This window comes from Mus caroli, chromosome 1 (genome assembly GCF_900094665.2).
Source record: "Mus caroli chromosome 1, CAROLI_EIJ_v1.1, whole genome shotgun sequence".
Classification (NCBI taxonomy): Eukaryota; Metazoa; Chordata; class Mammalia; order Rodentia; family Muridae; genus Mus; species Mus caroli.
Window position 1 is genome coordinate 3,551,233 of NC_034570.1, and position 20,112 is coordinate 3,571,344.

A 20,112-nucleotide genomic window follows, 5' to 3' on the forward strand; every position below is an offset into this window, starting at 1 on the left:
AAAAAAAAAAAAAAAGAAACTTCTGAGTGTAATCTTCCACAGTTACCACATGTACTGGCTACTTTTATGATGACTTGATATTCATTATAGTCATCTGAAAGGAAGAAATCTCAGTTGAGAAAATGCCTCCAGAAGATTTGGCCATAGCAGGCATGCCTATAGGGAATTTTCTTAATTAGTGATTAGTGAGGGATAGCCCATCCCAATGTAGGTTGAGACACCCCTGTACTAGTCATCCTGGATTCTATTTTTTAAATATGTATCTGTATTAGTCTGGTTTGTAGAGGAAAGAACTGACAGAATGAATCTATATATAGAAAGAAATGGGGTTTATTAGAGTGGCTTACAGGATGTAGTCTAGCTAGTCCTCCAGTGGCTGTCTACCATCAGAAGATCTAAGAATATAGTTGTTCAGTCCACAAGCCTGGATGACTCTGCTGGTCTTCAGTACAAGCCAAAATCCTGAAGACGTAGATCTTAATGCCAGTGAAAAAGAATGAGAACAAGCAGGCAATGAGAGAGCAAGCTCTCTTCTTTCACGTCCTTTATATAGGCTGCCAGCAAAAATGTGTGGCCCAGATTAATGGTGGATCTTTCTACCTTGAAATATCTGGATTAAAGCTATATCCTCCCAACTCAAAGAACCAGATTAAAAGTGGATCTTCCGGAGCCAGGCATGGGGACATGGTGGGGCACGCTTTTAATCCCAGCACTCCCGAGGCAGAGACAGGCAGAGTTTGAGGCCAGCCTGGTCTACAAAATGAGTTCCAGGACAGCCAGAGCTATACAGAGAAATCCTGCCTTAAAAACAAACAAACAAACAAAAAAAAAAAAACCTCCAAAAAACAAAACAAACAAACAAAAAAGTGGGTCTTCCTACTTCAAATTATTTAATTAAGAAAAAATTTTCTCACAGGCATACCCAGTCACTTTAGTTTTAGTTAACTCTAGATGTTGTCAAGCTGATAACCAAAAAGAATCATCACAAAGACTGAGCAAGGGCTGAAGAGATGGCTCAGTGGTTAAGAGCACTAACTGCTCTTCCAGAGCTCCTGAGTTCAAATCCTAACAACTACATGGTGGCTTACAATCATCTATAATGAGATCTGATGCCCTCTTCTGGTGTGTCTGAAGACAGCTACATGTACTTACATACAATAAATAGATCTTTTTTTAAAAAAAAAAAAAGGCCAAGCAAGTCATGATTGGTAACTAGTAAACAGCACCCCTCCATAACTTCTGCATCAGTTCTTGCCTCTAGCTTCTCGAATAGTTTAAGTTCTTGTTTTGTATTTCCATGACAGACTGTCATTTGGGATATATAAAACAAAATGAACACTTTTCTCTCCACATTGATTCTGACATATAAGTACTGCACGCTAACCGATTGCGCCACTGGAGCTCCTCCACATTGATTCTGATTATGGTGTTTTAGCACAGCAATAGAAACCTTAACTAAGATACCATGAGTCAAGTAATAGCAAGCCCAAACCTTGGTCTCCAGGGAAAACTGGATGATCTTCATAGGTCTGATATACAGCTGCTTCAGGGTTTTCAAGCTTGGCTCTCAGTGCAGCATTGGTGGCCCTCTGAAACTGGTCTCTGCCTTCATTCTGCTATAAGCTTCGGTGCTAAGAGAACACATACTCTTTTCTATCAATATGTGTTTGCTTTGTAAGATTTCAGAGAACTCCATGGTATGCTGCCATCTTCCCTACACTTCCGCATTGTAGAATTATTCACTCCATGATTATGAAGGCCTGTCTTCCTATCCTAAATCCCAGTGCTGACACTGTACTGTGTAACAGAACTCTGGCCTTTCATACTTTGTCCTAAAATTACAATAATTCTGATGGCTTTATGCTCTTTTCTTTGTCATTTCTTGCCTTTAGGAATAAAGACACATAACCCAGAAACTAATGCTCTCTTAATTTGGGAAAAAAAAAAAGCAAAAGTCCACATTTAAAAAGAAATTCTTAGAAAGATATATGGTGGCCCATACCTTATTCGTATTAGAGGTGAAGCAGGAGGACTGTTATGGTTTTGAACTCACAATTAAAAATGAAAACACTGAAAGCTGAGAAATGGCTTTCTGGATAGGCCACATGCTAAACAAATATGACGACTTGAGTTCTGGTTCCAAGAATCCATGTAAAGTGGGACATGGTAATATATCTCTGTAATACCAGCACTCTAAAAACCAAATGGAAAATGGAGACAGGAGAATCTCTGGATCATCCTAATCCAGATAGCCTGGTATATGTGGCAGTAAGACAAAAAGAGACCTTGTCTTCAACAAGGTAAATGAAGAGGACTGGCCCCAAAGGTTATCCACTGACATCCATACTTGAGCCACAGCATGTGCATGCCAGACCACAAAGGACTGTTTTTTAAAGGGTTGGAGAAAAAGTTGTCTATTTCCTCAGTGTATTTCCAAAGAACTCTCCATCCACTACGATGATACTTGCCCATCCATGTTTATTATTGCTTTACTCACATGGCTACCAACGGGAATGAACATAAATGTCCATCAACAGATGGCTAGAGAGAAAAGTACGGCTTGTATACACAATGGAATATTGCTCCACTATAAGAAAATGTGAAATTCATGGAATTTCTCAAGTAAATTGACAGAACTGAAAAAATTACACTCAGTGAGGTCATCCAGGCTCAGAAAGACAAGGCCACAGATTGTCACTGATACAGGAACTTTTGTTGTGTTAGCAACTCTGGCATACATTGGACTCCTTTGTCAATATGGACTTTGAGTGAGGGAAGACAGTAAGGTACAGGTAAAAAGAAAGCAAAGGGAAGAAGAATACTTGGACTAGAAAGTCCAAACATGGTGTGCATGAAGAGATGAGGCATGGAGAAACCCAAATCAAGGGTGTTTGAAAAAGCTATATGAAAATCTTCCAAAATAAGTAAATACTATGAATTAGAGGAAATAGTAGAACACAGAAGGCATGAAAGAAACTCCCAAAGAACTACCTTCTCAATGTTGAGATTAAAGGTATTGGCTACTATACTAAATTTATATCATGCTTTAAAATTAGATCACAGCCTAATGACTTTCTGGAGATCTTTACATGTTCATAGTTTTGGCTAAACCATGTCTACCTCCTGTTCTTGTCTATCCTTTTGTCCTCATCCCACCATTAACCCAGACCAGTACTACACATAGTAGTCCTGTCTCAGAAAACCAAAATATATGTCTATCAGATCTCAATTCCAGGTTCTCTTCATGTGTGGACAGTACTGCTACCAGAAGACATTGGTTATTGAATGAAAACATTGTGTTAGGAATGAGATACCCCCCTGTGATTTGTTTGTTAAGAAGGCCCAAACCAACTCAGGGTATTGTCATTATTCTTGCTTGCTGACAATAAAGACAGGAAGACCTTTCTACTGAAGACATTGTATACCTTGATTGTAGGACATGACAAATCAATCTCAAACTCGACTGGAAACATTTTCTTTGCTTGCTAGATTTTATAGTATTGGAAGGTGTTTTGCAGGCTGATGGAAAAGAAAAGGCATCAGTGGTCTTACCCAATGTGGGACCCTGCCCATGCTATATTAACTGCCTGCCAAGCAAATTGTGCCTAATACAACAGTGGATTCGTAGTTATGAGGTGACCACTACTTTCTGATAAGATCTGAGCCTCACTCCACAGGACAGATTTCATGCCTGATAACATGCCCATAACTTGAGATGTCATTGGCCCAAAGGAAGAAATTAGTGCTTGTTGCCTCACTAAATGGGCATGCCATCAAACTTCCTTAATATTGATGTTTATATCAACAACTTATACTTCTTTCAACAGTTGGCCAGAGAAGCTTCTTTGTTCGGTGTATAGTGGTAATACTAAGTCTTAGAACTGATCAACGTTCTGAGAAAAAAATGATTGTGAGTGTTCAGCCATAGAACGGTCATGTATCAACCTATCCACATCCAAGGCTCAGGAAGAATAAAAAAGGGCATGGAAAAAGAATGTAAGAATCAGAGGATGGAGAGAAGAGCTATGAAATGTCCCCCATTTGCATATAATATGGCCATTGCATAGATTAATTCACAGCAGTTGTAGTTACCTATGAAACATGAAGTTAATAAAAAAATTCAACATGGATGGAGGAGGAGGTTTCAAGGCTTTACCCTACCCAAAGAACTATACTAATAGCTTCTAGGGACTGAGTGTTATCATTTTAACTTGGGGATGTAGCCACTGATAGGAATCGCCCCACACTCATGCACATATTGTCAGCATCAAGTGGACTCAGAAGCCTATTATAATAACTTATAAAAAAGAACATTAAATCCTTAGGGAGATGGGCTGATGGATTCCTGATAAAATTTAAGGGAGGTAGTGAGGAATTTAACATCAGAGTTTAGGGTATACATGTATAACATTTTCAAAGAACAAAAGACTAAAAAAAAAAAGGTAAGGTTGTAGAGAATTGAGAACTCAGCATATAGCTGGAAGAAATATACATATGGAAAACAATATGAGGGTCTCTCAAAAAAGTGAAAATAAAACTATCACATGATCAATAATCTCATTATTGGATATATATCCAAAGGAAAGTGAATTATATTTTAAAGAGATATTTGTACTCCTGTGTTGATTACCACACTATCACAATGGACAAGAAATGGCCTCTGTCCATAAATTGGTGGATGAATAAATAAAATAAAGTGAGTACTTCTTAATCATTGTCTTAGGGTTTCTATTGCTTAGACAAAACAACATGACCAAAAGCAAGTTGGGGAGCAAGGGGTTTATTTGCCTTACTCTTATATATTGCTTGTTTTTGAAGGAAGTCAGGACAGGAACTCAAAAAAGAGGATCATAGAGGCAGGAGCTGATGCAGAGGCCACAGAGGGGTGCTCCTTACTGAATTTCTTCCCCTAGCTTTCTCATCCTGCTTTCTTATAGAACCCAAGGCCACCAGCTCTGGGATGGCACCACCCACCATGGGCTGGACCCTCCACTGATCAGTAATTAATAAAATGCCTTACAGCTAGATCTTAGGGAGGCATTTTCTCAACTGGGGTTCTTTTCTCTCTGATACCTCTAGCTTGTTTCAAGTTGGCACAAAACCAGACAGCACAATTATTAAAAAGAATGAAATAAAAAAATGAGTCACTAAAACCATAAAGCATCTGAATAGGACTTGTGTGCTTGCTTGAAGATATCTCTCCTTGAACTCACAGAAATCCTCCTGCCGCTACCTCCCGAGTACTGAGATTAAAAGTGTACACTATGTCCTTTCAGCTCATTTATTTTTAATGTTTAAAGATTTATTTTGTGTCTATGGATGTTTGATGCATATATGTATGTGTACCATGTGCACTACTGAGCTATCTCTCCAGCACCAACCAGCATGGCTCATTTTCATGAAGGAATACTCCTTGCTAGAAATCAGATGATATGGACAGAGGAGAGAGTAGACTCCAGGACCTAACCGCTGCCACAATTGCAGGTGCTTCTCTAGTGCTGAGTTCCACCCTCCTACCTCACCCACTGTCACCCAGTGTTACAGCAGCCTCTCCTGCTGTAATGAAGGATATGACCAAAGGCAACTTCTAGGAAAAAAAGGGGTTATTTCACTCATGATTCATAATTCATCATGAAGGATAGTCAGGGAAGAAACTCAAGGCAGGAATCTGGAGGCAGAATCTCAAGCATAAAGCATGGAGGAATGGTGTTCACTGGCTTGCTCTGCATGACTTGTTCAGCCTGCTTTCTTATACCACTCAGGACTACTGGCCCAGGTGTGGTGCTACCCACAGTGGGGTGGGATCCTCCAAAATCAATCATTCAGTCATTAATCCAGAAAGTGTCTCCTAGACATTCTTACAGGTCTATTTTATGTGGGCATCTTCTCAGTTGAAGTTTCCTCTTCCCAGATGTCCCCAGCTCATGCCATGTTAGGAGAAAGGAGAAAACTCACCAGCACAACTGGTAGTGCATCTTCTGGGGTCTTGAACACTCTTGTTAGGGTAGACACCGGCTATCTCCTTGACATTGTACTGTCCATCCCAGGCCATTAGTACTGCCAGATGTGCCACAAGTTGCCATGCAGCTCCATCTGCCCTGTAGGATATGGAATGTTACAGCATTCATTCATCTTCATGGAGAGAAGATTCAACATGTCATTCATCCATTTTGCCTCTTACTATCTTGTTATGTGGAGGGCATTAAACAGTGAATCTCCCAGTAACAGCTCATCTGCCTGAATACTGCAGATGAGCACTTACTCTCCTCTCCCAAACCTTTGTGTCTGCATTTTTAACTTTTTTTTTTATTTCCATGCAAAAAGAAGAGCCTGTGAATGCCCCTGCAATTCAAATGAAAATATTAGAATTTAATGTGATTCATATGGAGATGCTTATTGTGCTGTCTATTAAATATTATTCTCAGGGGTTAAATAATTGTTTTTATTTTCTTTTTTGTTTCATGAAACAGTTTGCATTGAGCCATTCTTTAAGATAGTGGAAGGAAAACACCCAGAGAGGAAGCCTGTATAGCCAAAGGATAATACTCAATATTTTGACTGTATGCATAGAAGAAATGTGGGTGAGCTGTCACAAAGGACAGCCAAAAGCTGGCAGTCATAGTAAATAAAACTTTTGTATTTCTATCTGAATATGAATAGTGCTGTGTTTCCTCCAGCTCTGGATTTCCCCAGGCCCTGAGCCTGCAGACATTTGAGGAAAGCTATTCACCAAAATGCACCTGCTTGACTGACAGGGAGTTGGCTGTCCCTAAAAGACACTGATATTTTACCAAGGGATTATTTATCTCTAGCTTGAACTTGGCTCTTTAAAAAAAAAAAAAAAAAAAAAAGCCTAAAACCAAACCAGCTGACCAAACAGAAAACAAAACCTGGTTTCTTAACTGCTTAATGTTTCTTTATGTCCTTTTTTCCACAAAATGCATGATTTTGTGAGAAGGCGCATCCAATGAATAAGGCATGTAGCTGGGGTTCAGGCTGGGATGGGGTCCTCTTCTGTGCTACAAGAGCCTCTTTTCCCTGAGGTTCAATTTACTTTGTGATAATAATAAACAAGGATAACCAGACATTGAGATGATGGAATTAATTTTATATATCAACTTGACTGGAATCTCCATTTTTATAGGTGTCTATGATGGCTTGCCTATGCTTGGCTGAGGGATTGGCACTATTAGGAGGTGAGGCCTTGTTGGAGTAGGTATATCACTGTGAGTGTAAGCTTCAGACCCTCATCCTAGCTGCCTGGAAGCCAGTATTCTGCTAGCAGCATTCAGATGAAGATGTAGAACTCTCAGCTCTGCCTGCACCATGCCTGCCTGGTCTTTGTCATGCATCTGCCTTGATGATAATGGATTAAACCTCTGAACCTGTAAGTCAGCCCCAATTAAATGTTGTCCTTTATAAGACTTGCATTGGTCATGATGTCTGTTTACAGCAGTAAAACCCTAACTAAGGCAGTTTCTCTGTAAGGGTGTTTGTGAATAAGGTTCCCTTTAAACAGATGACTGACTACAGCATATTGTTCTCTCTATAAGGTGCACCTCAACCAATGAGGGAGAGATTTGACTAGAACCAAACCCTGACCCTCTTTGACACCTTTTCCAGATTCCACAGCCGTGTTTGCCATTGATACAAAGTTGGGCATTATCTCTGCAGAGTTTTGTCTTATCGGCCTACATAATCACATAAACCAATTTGTGTGATCAGTGTCTTTCTCTGTGTGCACATTCTATTAGTTCTCTTTCTCTGTGAGACTCTATCATACTATTATGAAGATATACAAAATTTCACATGACTTCATAACCCAAGAATATGAATTATCATTAATTAATGAACACAGGGGAAGCTGCTATTTCCATGGTGCTTGGAATGCAGCAGGCACTTTATTCCTTCACTTCACAAACATGCACCAGTTCCTTCCTCTGAATCTAAATCTACCCTAGAATATGGACAAATGTTTTTGTGGAGTTATTCTGAGTTGGAGGGTGGGGAGACCAGAAAGTGTCCAATGAGAATGATAGAGGAGAGTGCTTATGAAAAGATTTGCTGACAGATGACATTGGATCAGAATCTCCAAGAAAGAGAAGATGAAGGTATCAGGTGGATCTAATAAGTGCCAGAGCCCTGGGGTAGGGGAAAAGAATAAGAGGTCAGGCTCTTAACACAAACACATCTTAGGGAATGATGCTAGAAGCTATGACCAGTGCAGGGCATGTGCAAGTCTCCAGAAGTCTGAAGTGCTCTGGATTTGACATCAAGAACAGTAAATCTCTAGTAGTGGTGTGTGTGTGTGTGTGTGTGTGTGTGTGTGTGTGTGTGTGTATTTTCATACAGAAAGCACTTTTCCAATTGAGCTATCTCCCTAGTCCCTTCTGGATATTTTCTTTTGGTCACTGGGTTCCATGTGAGTATTAGTCTAGAGAAGAAAGGAAGAAATGTAACTTAATGTCTGTGGTATTTTCATCATTGTTACTACTGTTATTCACATTATAAGAAAGAACTACATTTGACAGAAAGATAACTATCTGGAATAAAAATGTCATGGTGAATACTTCCCTGTAGTGGGCACTGGAATTCTTTGATGGCCTGTCTGAGTTAGGGTTTTATTGCTGTGAAAAGAAACTATGACCATAGTAACTCTTATAAAGGAAAATATTTCATTGCAACTGGCTTAGAGTTAAGAGGTTTAGTCCAATATCCTCATGGCAGAAAGTATTGTGGCAGACAGGGAGATGCAGTGCTGGATAAGTAGCTGGCCCCAGCTTGAACTTCTGAAGCCTCAAAGTCCGCTTACAGTGACACACTTCTCCTAACAAACCCACGTCTACTCCAACTAATAGTGCTACTCCCTGTGGGCCTGCAGGGACTATTTTCATTCAAACCACCAGTAAGCCTGATGGAACATGATGTTTCAACCCAATGTAGTGGCATAGGCTCTTAGCCCCAGCTACTGCAGGAGCTGGGGCAGAGATTGCTAAAGCCAAGCATTTGAGGTCAGTCTGGGTGACACAGTGAAACCTCAATGACTCAGTAGGTCAGGTACTTGTTACACAAACTTGAAGACCTGAGTTTGGATACCTAGTGTCCACATAATAAACGAGGTATGATGCAATGTGCCTGTAGTTTCATCACTGGGGTAGAATGAGAGCAGAAACAAGCAGATCTTACTGGCCAGCTAGTCCAGCTCACTGCTACCACCACCCCCAAATGAGCTTCACTGAGAAATTCTATTTTTAAAAAAATAAGGAAGATACTCAACATCTATCACTGGCCTCAAATAATGTTTTAGTCTTCTATTGTTGTGCAGAGATACCATGACCTCAGCAACTCTTATTTTAATGAAGAAAGAAAGAAAGAAAGAAAGAAAGAAAGAAAGAAAGAAAGAAAGAAAGAAAGAAAGAAAGGAGGGAAGGGATGGGAAGGGAAGAGAAGGGAAGAAGAAAGAGAGAGAGAGAAAGAAAGAGAGAGAGAGAGAGAGAGAGAGAGAGAGAGAGAGAGAGAGAAAGAAAGAAAGAAAAACATTTAATTGGGGCTTGCTTATAGTTTCAAAGGTTTAGTCCATTATCTTCATGGTGATGAGTGTAGCTGCATACAGGAGTGTAGCTGCATAATACCTGAGTTCTATATTTGACTCTGAAGGCAAGAAGAAAAAGCAACTGGGCCTGACTTGGGTTTTTGAAATCTCAATGCCCATCCTCAGTGATACATTTTTTTCCAACAAGGCCACTTCTACTCCAACAAGGTCATACACCCTTTAACCCCTCTCAAGTAGTGCCATTCTACTCCTCAAAGATCAAGCATTCAAATATAAGAACTTACGATGGGCATTCTTATCCAAACCACAACACACACTCAAAATAAAGATAAAGAGTCAGAAAGAAGTCTCCATCAGTTCCTGAACCATGAACCTCGGGCTTCTGACTCAGCTCATCAAGAGTGGGACCAGGAATGAGGATATCCGGTGAGCTCTGGAGGTTACTGCTACTGCTGCGAGTCACCTGTGTCCTTGCAAATTATATTGATCTACACATTATATTTTCTTCATATCAATCACAGAGTGCTTAGTTGGTAGAAGGGGGAGAAGATGTAAGATTTAGTCAGCTCTATTAAGTAAATACTTTATTTTGAGCAAATAATAATTGTTGGTAGGTAAATATTAACTTACATATCTGAAATGTTTTGCAGTTCAGAAAGCATCCATTCTCATTTTTTTCTCTGAACATAAGTAAGATGAGGAAGGAGAGAGTTATAAATCAGTCTTCTAAAGATATAGAGACAACAGACAAGAGTTCCTGAAATAGGAGCCAGGTCTCCAGCTGACAAACAAGGGAATTTCCATTAGACCTTGCTGCTCATCAACAAAGACTGAAGTTTATTTCTTTTGCTTCAGATAGTCCAATTTCAAACTCATGAAAATCCTCTTCCCTCAGCTTCTAAGTGGTGGGATTATAGAAGTGAACAATCTCTCCTACTTGAGTTCACAGTTTAACACAGAAAAATTAAAGGTCAATGTGCTTCAGGTGTAGCACAACTGGTAGAATGCCATCCCCAGTATCTTATAAACCATATGTGATGTTGCATTGTCAAAAATCCAGCATAGACAGGAGGATCAGCAGTCAAAAGGTTGTCCTTGGCTACATAGTGAATTAAGGGCCAGTTTGAGATATATGAAATCCTGTCTCAAATTAAAAAATGAAGGAAGATAGGAATAAGTAAACTTCAAAAAACATGTAAGTTGCTGATCAGGTAATATAAGTGAAAATTCTTTCTTTGTACAATTTTATTATAGTTTCCTTTTTAAAAAATTCCATTAGTTGTCTCTTAACAACACTCCCTTTTTAATGTATACTCCTTGAAACCAACCGGTGGCAATCCTGGAGCTCATTAGTAACTGAAGAAAAGAACCGTGCTTAGACATTAGCATTGTTCAGATTGTACATGCAGCCACACCCAGTCACTGGACACATCCATTGTTAAACACTCACACTCCTATAGTATTGCTTACAATAATACTAACATTAATTTCCTCTGAAAAACAAAATTCCCTGTATGTTAGTTAGGACTGTGCTGAGCAACAGAAACCCATGTTAAGTTTTTCTCTAAAGTGAAAAAACTGCAGTGTAGAGGGCATGATGTTCTTGTGTTCACTGCCTTATCTATTCAATAGAAGGGCTGCGTGTATCTATTTTTCATCCAGAATGCTGGAGTGGATGTTGGTAATAACTCTTCTGTTCATAGGGCCAGGCCTCACCCAAATCTCCCAGAATGCTTATCTCAGACTCCCCTTCCCTAGACCTTTACCTTAAGTTTTGTGTCTCAGTCAATGGAAGCTGTACTTAGGGGAGATGCCACATGCACTTTATAGCCTGGTGTCTGCTACACTATCTCAGAGACCACACCAGATCCCTGGCACTTAAGCTACATGGTCTATCATCACGGTAAAGTCATGTGATCTTTGCAAAAAGAGTTTCAGAACAGGAATACCTTAAGCTTTATTGTGCAATTGGAATTGGGATAATTGATACTAGGAAACTTTCCAAAATTGTACTGCTCTTAAATATGTCTAAAATAAAAGGTCTAGTGTCAAACTCTAGAAGTTTGAACTAGCCCAACTGAGTTATGCTGAACCTAATTTCCTTCTTACCACTGTTTTTCTGCCAGCTATAATTCTATATGCAGGGACCCCCACACTACAGAACTAGGCGGTGGACACAATGAACCCAAGGGCAGCTCTGAGGTTTGGAAAGCAGATGTGGGTGTGTGGCTATACTTCGGGATACAGTGGCTGGTATAGATAGAGAACACCCAATCGGGTGAGTTAAATCACCATGGATCAACTAGAAAAGGATATTACCTTGGTTTGCATCTAGCTTGGCTGAGACAAAGTGAGGAGTTATGTCCTCATGTAAAATGAGGGTGCTGTGACCAGAAGGAAGAACAGACCTGGCAGGCAAAATGCCACCCTTCCTAGTTCACAGCCCTGGCTTATTCTTGGTGTTGCTACATGTAAAGTAGCCAAAGCCATTCTGTGCAATTTCCTGATGCACCTTATTCGTAACAAGGGGGAAAATGTGGCTTAATCACCGTAGAGCTGGGTGAAATTCCAAAGAAGTTGAAATCTCTAAGCCAGTGGGAAATCACTGTTTCATAATTGTTGTGGTTTTCTTCCAGAGAATGAAGCTATCAGAGCTGAATGGGACATTAGGAGCTCTGTAATTAATGGTCTGAATTAGGTTTGATTTTGTATGTAACCAAATTTCAAATGGTGGAGGACTTCTGAGTTATAAATTCTGAGTTTGAAGGCTAGACGCCAGTGTTTTAGCCTGAAATGATTTTATACAAGCAAATCAAGGACTTGGATTTGGGCTTCTGGTTCATTTCTCTAATCAGAAGTCAAATGGAAAATATACTTTTATAAAATGAGAAAATACCATTCAGGTTCAACTAGGGTTTATATACTGAGTTAAACCTTCAATCTAACTAGACTTTGTATATGTACAACAGTCTTATTAATGGTTATATTATATTAATATAAAATACATCAACATATATAATGTTCACATATGGCATTAATGTTATTATTTTTCATTTGATTGTTTTCTCTATCAAGACATACAATCTTTGTTGTCCTACATATCATTAATTTAATTTACTTGAGAGATTACTATATGCTGGACTCTGCCTGGGGTCTATAATACAAAGAAACAAAGATGAATGGTATCTTAAAGAAAGCACAATCAAGCCAGAAAGAATGGAGAACAATGTATCTATTCACTGCCTCTTTCATAATTCTCTAAAGTAAGCATAAGTACCTCCATTACAGAGTAGAGATTGTCTTAAAGTATACAGAGTTTTGGTTGGTTAGGCTGCAACTGAACTTTGGTCTAAAGCTTGTGCTGTTTTATGTAGGCAAAGCATTCTTAGAAGAGTTAGATATGTACCCAAGAGCAGACGCTTTGAAAAAGGCTATAAAAGTTAAACACAAACAACGAGGCTTTGGAAAATGAATGGTCCATTCTTCCTGGATGAATAATCTGTACAATTTGCCAAGTAATGAAGAAGAAACAGGTCTGGCAAGATGTCTCACTGTGTAAAAGCATAGACTGACAACTTGACTGTCATAGGACCTGTCCTATGAGTTGAGTGAAGTTCAAAAGCAGAAACCTTACAATTGTGAGGGAGCTGGATGATATATTCAAATATCAAAAGGATAAATCTGCTCACCAAAATTTTATAGGAAACAGGTGAAAATTACACACACAGAGAGAGAGAGAGAGAGAGAGAGAGAGAGAGAGGAAAACAAGGTAGTTCATCACCACTTCTCTTTTTCATGAGAAATATTAAAGGAATTCCTCAAGGTAAGACAAAGGAACTTTAAACAATAATGTGATAGCAAAATGAGAATACAGAACTCATTGGAAATATTTATATATAGAAACAGAATTTATGTCAAAATGATGATGTGTATAAATCATTTTCACCTTAAATGTAGAAAAATGCCAAAACGTATCAGCATAACTACAATGAGAAGTATTCTTTAAATAGTCACAGCATTTTTGTATGTGTAGGTGTAAATCCATGAGTAGAGACCAGACAACTTTCTTTCTGCAGTCAGTTCTCTCTTTCCAACATATGGGATGTAGGGGATGGGACTCAGTTTGACTTGGCAGCAGGCACCTTTCCCGACTAGAAGAACTCTTAACCATACAAGAATATAGTGACATCAGTAACATGAAGAAATAAACTGTAGAGGTCTTGAATGCTATTGATTTAAATTTGTTATCAAATTAAATTAGACTGTTACACCTTATGTTAGTATCAACATAACAATGATCTATAAATGGAAAATAGAAAGTAATTAAAGTGTATAAATATCAAAATATCAGCAAAGCACAAAGCTAAATAGCAAATGGGGGAAAAAAGCAAACAAGAGATCTTTAAGCCTAAAAGAAAATCAGCAGCAAGATGACAATAGTTGTTCACGTTGAATAATTAGCTTAAACATAAATACACTAAATTCCCCAAATTGAAAGACAATGAGAGATAAATGGGGTGAGGTTGTGTATTGCTAATTTTCTGTAGCTATGATAAAGCACTCTGATAAAAGTCAACTAAGGAAAAAAGGGCTTATTTTTGGTATGTGGGTCAGGAAGGATAGAGTCCATTGTGGAAGGGAAAGACATGGTAACAGTCAGGAAAAAAGCAGGAGGAAAAGGAAGCTTGTTGATCATATTTCCATCCACATATAGGAAGGAGAGACAGAGAATAGGAAGTATGACTGTCTTAGTCAGGGTTTCTATTCCTGCACAAGCATCATGACCAAGAAGCAAGTTGGGGAGGAAAGGGTTTATTCGGCTTACACTTCCATGCTGCTGTTCATCACCAAAGGAAGTCAGGACTGGAACTCAAGCAGGTCAGAAAGCAGGAGCTGATGCAGAGGCCATGGAGGGATGTTCTTTACTGGCTTGCCTCCCCTGGCTTGCTCAGCCTACTCTCTTACAGAACCCAAGACTACCAGCCCAGGGATGGTTCCACCCACAAGGGCCCTTCCCCCTTGATCACTAATTGAGNAAATGCCTTACAGTTGGATCTCATTGAGGCATTTCCTCAACTGAAGCTCCTTTCTCTGTGATAACTCCAGCTGTGTCAAGTTGACACAAAAATAGCCAGTACAATTGACCAAACTATAAACTCTCAAAACCCAAAGTGAAGCCTTTCCTCCCATCAGGCTCCATCTTCTTTAGGTTTCATAGCCTTCACAGGCAGCACCACCAACACATACATTTATCCACTATGGATCACAGAGCAGGAATTACCTTACTACATGCTCCTCATACTCTATATAAGAAACACATTCTAAAAAGGGGAAGTGTCTTGATGTGTACACCACCTGCTGGGCAAACATAAGGTCCTGAATTCAAATCCTCAGAATTTATGTAAAGCACAGTAGCACACATCTGTAATCTCCCTTCTACAAGAGGGGAAGCAAAGACAGGAGAACCCCCAGAAGTTTGCAGGCTAGCTAGCTTGGCATTCACATCAATTAACAAAGAATCCTGGCTTTAAAAAGGTAGAAGGCAAGAACAGTCATCTGAGGTTGTCCTATGACCTTCTCCACTCATATGCACATGCAATCATAACATACACACAAAGAGAGATTTGAAAAAAGGAAAAGAAACACACTTTAAAGACATGAGGACTTAATCTATAGTCCATGTATAATATCACTGAAAAGTAGCAGGCCTATCTCCCCCTGCATCTTAAGCAACAGTCCTTAAGCCAAAAGTGATCATATTTTGCTTTTCTAAAGTCTTATTTTCAGTACCAGATAGAGTACATAATAGAAGGTCAATAATGGAAAACTCTTGAGCAACAGGATAAACTTAACACATACAACATTCATCACACAGCAGAAAGGACCTTTGCTGTTTGCTGCTAAGTCCAGGGATTGAGCACAGGGATTCTTATACCTAGGCAAGAACTCAACCACTGAGTTGCAGTCCAGCCCAGAAAGCACATTCTCTTTTTAATAGCCACTCATTTTTCTCCAAGGATAGTTTACATGTTAGGCCATAAAACAAGTCTCTGTGATTTCCTTTTTAAAGAATAAGATCATATACACAATTTTCAGGCACAGTGAAACAAATGCATAAGTTAATAGCAAAAAGAAAACAGGAAACAAAATGTAAAATTTAAGACATACTTGAAAAACAGGAAGGTCAATGCACAAATCAAAGAAGGAAGTTAGAAACTGCCTTCAGCTGAATGAAAAACTAAAAAGATTTCAGCATAACAAAACTTGTGGAAAGGCTTAGAATGGCAAATATGTAAACAGAAGAGGGGGAAGAGGAGGAAGAAGAGACAATCCAGCCAAGCAATCTGAATTTATACCCAAGTCAGAAAAAGTGAGCCAAAAGTTGACAGAAGGGAGGAAACAAAAACAAAGAAACAATATATTTGTTAAAGGATGAAATTAGAATATTTGGAATGATAAAATTGACAGAACCTTAATTAGATCAAGAATTATAAAAAAAAAACACTTAAATAAGATTTAGAATATAAGGAATTACTTTACAATCAATGACACAGAAATCAGAGAGCTCACAAGAAACTACCATCAAACTGTAAAACCTAGAAGAAATGGAATTTTTAGAAATACATAACCTACTAGAACTAAGTCATGAAAACCAAAAATCCTAAACAACCCTGTAAAAGGTGCAGAGACTGAATCAGTACCTAAACCTCCCTAGCATGCCAAGGCCAGTGCCCAGATGCTCCTGGAGCATCCTACCAAACATTCAGTAAGTATCCAACACGGATCGCCTTCAGAATCTGCCAAACACTAAAGACACAAGACCACTTTTGGTTCATTTCAAGTGACTGACATCACCTTTAAGTCAAAGCCAGACAGTACCAATGGTAGAAGTAACCAAAAGGTTCCTGACCAAGACAGCCATCAGCACCTCCACAAAAGAGCCGTAAACCAAACCAGCAACAAAACAAAAAGAATTATATCCAAGATGCCAGAGTAATTTGATATATGAAAATCTGTTAGTTTGTTAAAACAACATTAATACAGAATAAATAATACAGTATATGGTTGTCTTAGTAAATGTAAAGAAAAGGTGACAAAAAAAAAAAGGTGACATTTATGAAAAATGTCAGCAAACTAAGAACTGGAGGAAAAGGCTTCAACATAAAAGAAGCTTTAGTAAAAACCCGGAATCTTTTCATTAAATATCAAGAGTGAAGCAAGGATGTCAGCTCTCACCACTTCTGTTTAACATAGTGCTGGAAGTAAAAGGCATCCAAATTGGAAAGGAAGAAATCAATTATCCCTGCTGGCAGAACACATCGTTTTATACATATTAGAAATATTCTATCTTTTAAAAACAGAACTAATAAATGATTTCAATAAAGTTGTAGCACAAAACATATCAGAATAACAAAAACCAGTTATGTTTCTAAACGCTAAAAATGAGCTATCCAAAAGGAAAATTAAGAAAACAATTTTCACAATAGCAAAAAGAGTATGATGATTTGCTAAGCAAAAAAAATCTAGCTGAGAAGCCCAAAACATCGATGATGACATTAAACGGGGCAAAATAGAAAGACGCCATGCATCTGTTGGACAAGAAAAGTCAGTCTTGTTAGAATGAAAGTTCAGCCCACTGACTGTATAAAATTTCCCCAAGACTTTTAGGGGAGGGCATTGGATGCAGGGTTTCTCTGTATAACCCTGGCTGTCCTGGAACTCGATTTGTAGACCCAGGTTGACCTTGAACTCAGAGATCTTGCTTCAACCTCCCAAAAGCTGGAATTAAAGGCATGAGCCACCACTACACAAGAAGACTTATTTTTTTTTAAAGATTTATTTATTTATTTAATATGAGTACACTGTGGTTGTCTTCAGACACACCAGAAGAGGGCATCAGATCTTATTACAGATGGTTGTGAGCCACCATGTNGCTGCTGGGAATTGAACTCAGGACCTCTGTAAGAGCAGTCAGTGCTCTTAACCACTGAGCCATCTCTCCAGCCACAAGAAGACTTATTTTAAAGTAGAAAAAAAAAATCTTAAATTTTAAGTGGAAATATCAAAGACCTATAACAGCTAAACCAATCCTGAGACAGACAACGAACAAGGAGGAAGCCACAGCCCATTTTAATTTCAATGTTAATGGGAACCTATATAACAGCACCAGGATATTTCCTTCAGACATGTAGACCAGAGGAGCAAAATGCACCAGTAAAAATCTTACCTATAGCTAACTGACCTTTCACAGGGGTACAAGATTGTATAAATGGGAAAGAGGGTCTTCACAATAAATACTACTGGGCAATTGGTTATATGAATGCAAAAGAATGAAATTGAGCCATCACACTATACAAACTTCAACTCCAAATAGATTAAAATCTCATATATAACTGAAACTTTAAAGTCCTGGGAGAAAAGCATTGGTCTTAGCACTAATTTTTATGAATATGATCCCAAAAGTACAGGCAATAAAAACAATAATTAACAAGCTTTTGCATAGTGAAGAAAATAGCAAAAGAAAAAGTCGACCTCAGAAGTAATGGGACGCATTTCATATAAGAAATAACTGTTAATGGCCTGGTTTTAGGATGGGCTAATGACTGAACATACATTTCTCCAAAGAGATGTTCAAATATCCAGCAGAAAGATCAAAACATATTCACTGGCCCTGTGAAGAAAGGCGAATGAAAACCATGAGGATGTATCTGGCCACATCTGCTAGGATACCTATTAATTTTTAAAAGACAAAGAGAATACATATTGGCAAGAATGAGGAAAATTAGGATCTTTTATATGTGAATACAAAATTGTATGGCTGCTAAGGACTCTGATATATAGAATTTATTTCTAAAAATTAGCTCTGGAGTTCATGGGAAAGCTCATTGATAAGAGTACTTGCACCTATGTCAAGTGGAGCTCTAGACTTAATCCCCAACACTGACCAGCCTCTGCTTTCTAGCACAGTGGCGCTCCTCTGCAATCCCAGCACCAGGGAAGCAAGAGGATCCTAAGTTCCATTCTGGTGCAGGCTATATGGCAAGATTCAGGCAAGTTCCAGGCCGGCCTGGGGAGTGTAGTGAAGCTTTTATCCCAAGCACAGCAAAATGAAGAAGAGACACAATAATAACTAGTAGTTCTGCTTCTGGGTACACAGTATACCCACACCCAAAGGAACTGAAATTATAGTTTTGAAAATGTATCTGCCCTTTCAAGCTCATTATACAATTATTCATATCAGAAAGGCCTAGGAACAATCTAAATAGGCCAGCTATAGAAAGACCAGTGATATATGACTCCAGTTACAGAATATCTGAAATAGTTAAATTCATGAAATTCAGAGTGTTTGAATGGTAGCTACTAGCTTGGAGACAGGCACGAAGTTCAGTTAAGTGAGCAGAGTGAGTCCTAGGAAGCTACTGTACAGAGCACTGTCAAATTGCCAACAATGTATTTGATACTTGAAATTTGTTAAAATGGTATGTTTTGTATATTGAGTATTTGTACCATAGCAGAAGTATTTTCTCTCAAAAATAAACATTTTCTTTTCCAAATTGCAAAATGACCAAAGATCCCCCTCTCCTGGCTAGTACAAGCAACTGCTCCTTCTTCATTCATTCAAGCTTCTCATTTAGTAAGAAAAAGGTTGTAACTATTCAATTACAAAATAGCACCTGCTTCCAGATAGTGACAGTCTTGGGAAAGCCTACCTTCATTGAACCATGGCTCACTGCTTGATAACTCAAGCCACTTAACCATTTCTTTCCAAGCCCTCTTCTAGGTGCAACAAGAAATACCTGTCTTCATCCCAGGCTCCATTCCTAGGCTCTCTAGCATTTCCCCGGAAGGCAGTGGTTGCCTTTTGTCATTAATTGCGAAGATGGAAAAATGATCTCTCATCGCTTTTCATATTAATCGGTAACATATTTTATATTGTCTGTGGAAACTTTGTGTGGTATAAAATATTGAAGATGAGACTCAGCACCATGATTTAAGTCATAGACACATGTGAACTGCACATGGTCTGAAGCAAGCTCTTCCTCAAGCTTGCCCCTGGTTCTCAGGAGAATGGCTCTTTCCTTGTTCAGACTGGCAGGCTTCAAATACATGATTTGGGTGAAAAAACAACTCAGTGTTTGAATAGAAAAACTAAACCTCGGGCTGTGTGGGACCATGAAAGGCAAACTGATTTCTGGCTGAGCTAGGTTTAAAACCCCAGAGACCCAGCAGATAACTCTACAAGGGACAGTAGGCGTTTGCCACTCTCCTAGACACCAGACTCCTGACATGAGGCTGCAGTTCTCCATAATTCCGTGGCCATTAGTCATGTAGGGCAACACCCGAAACCCCTCTCCACAGGTAGAGGGCATGATCACAGATCATGTAATCTCAAGAGATATCTCTATTTTAATGAGGTACCTGAAAGCCTGATGGGCTTATCCAATTAAGTTCTCCTTCCCATTGCAAGCTTGTACAACCACTCTGGAAATCAGTCTGGCGGTTCCTCAGAAAATTGGACATAGTACTACCGGAGGATCCAGCAATACCTCTCCTGGGCA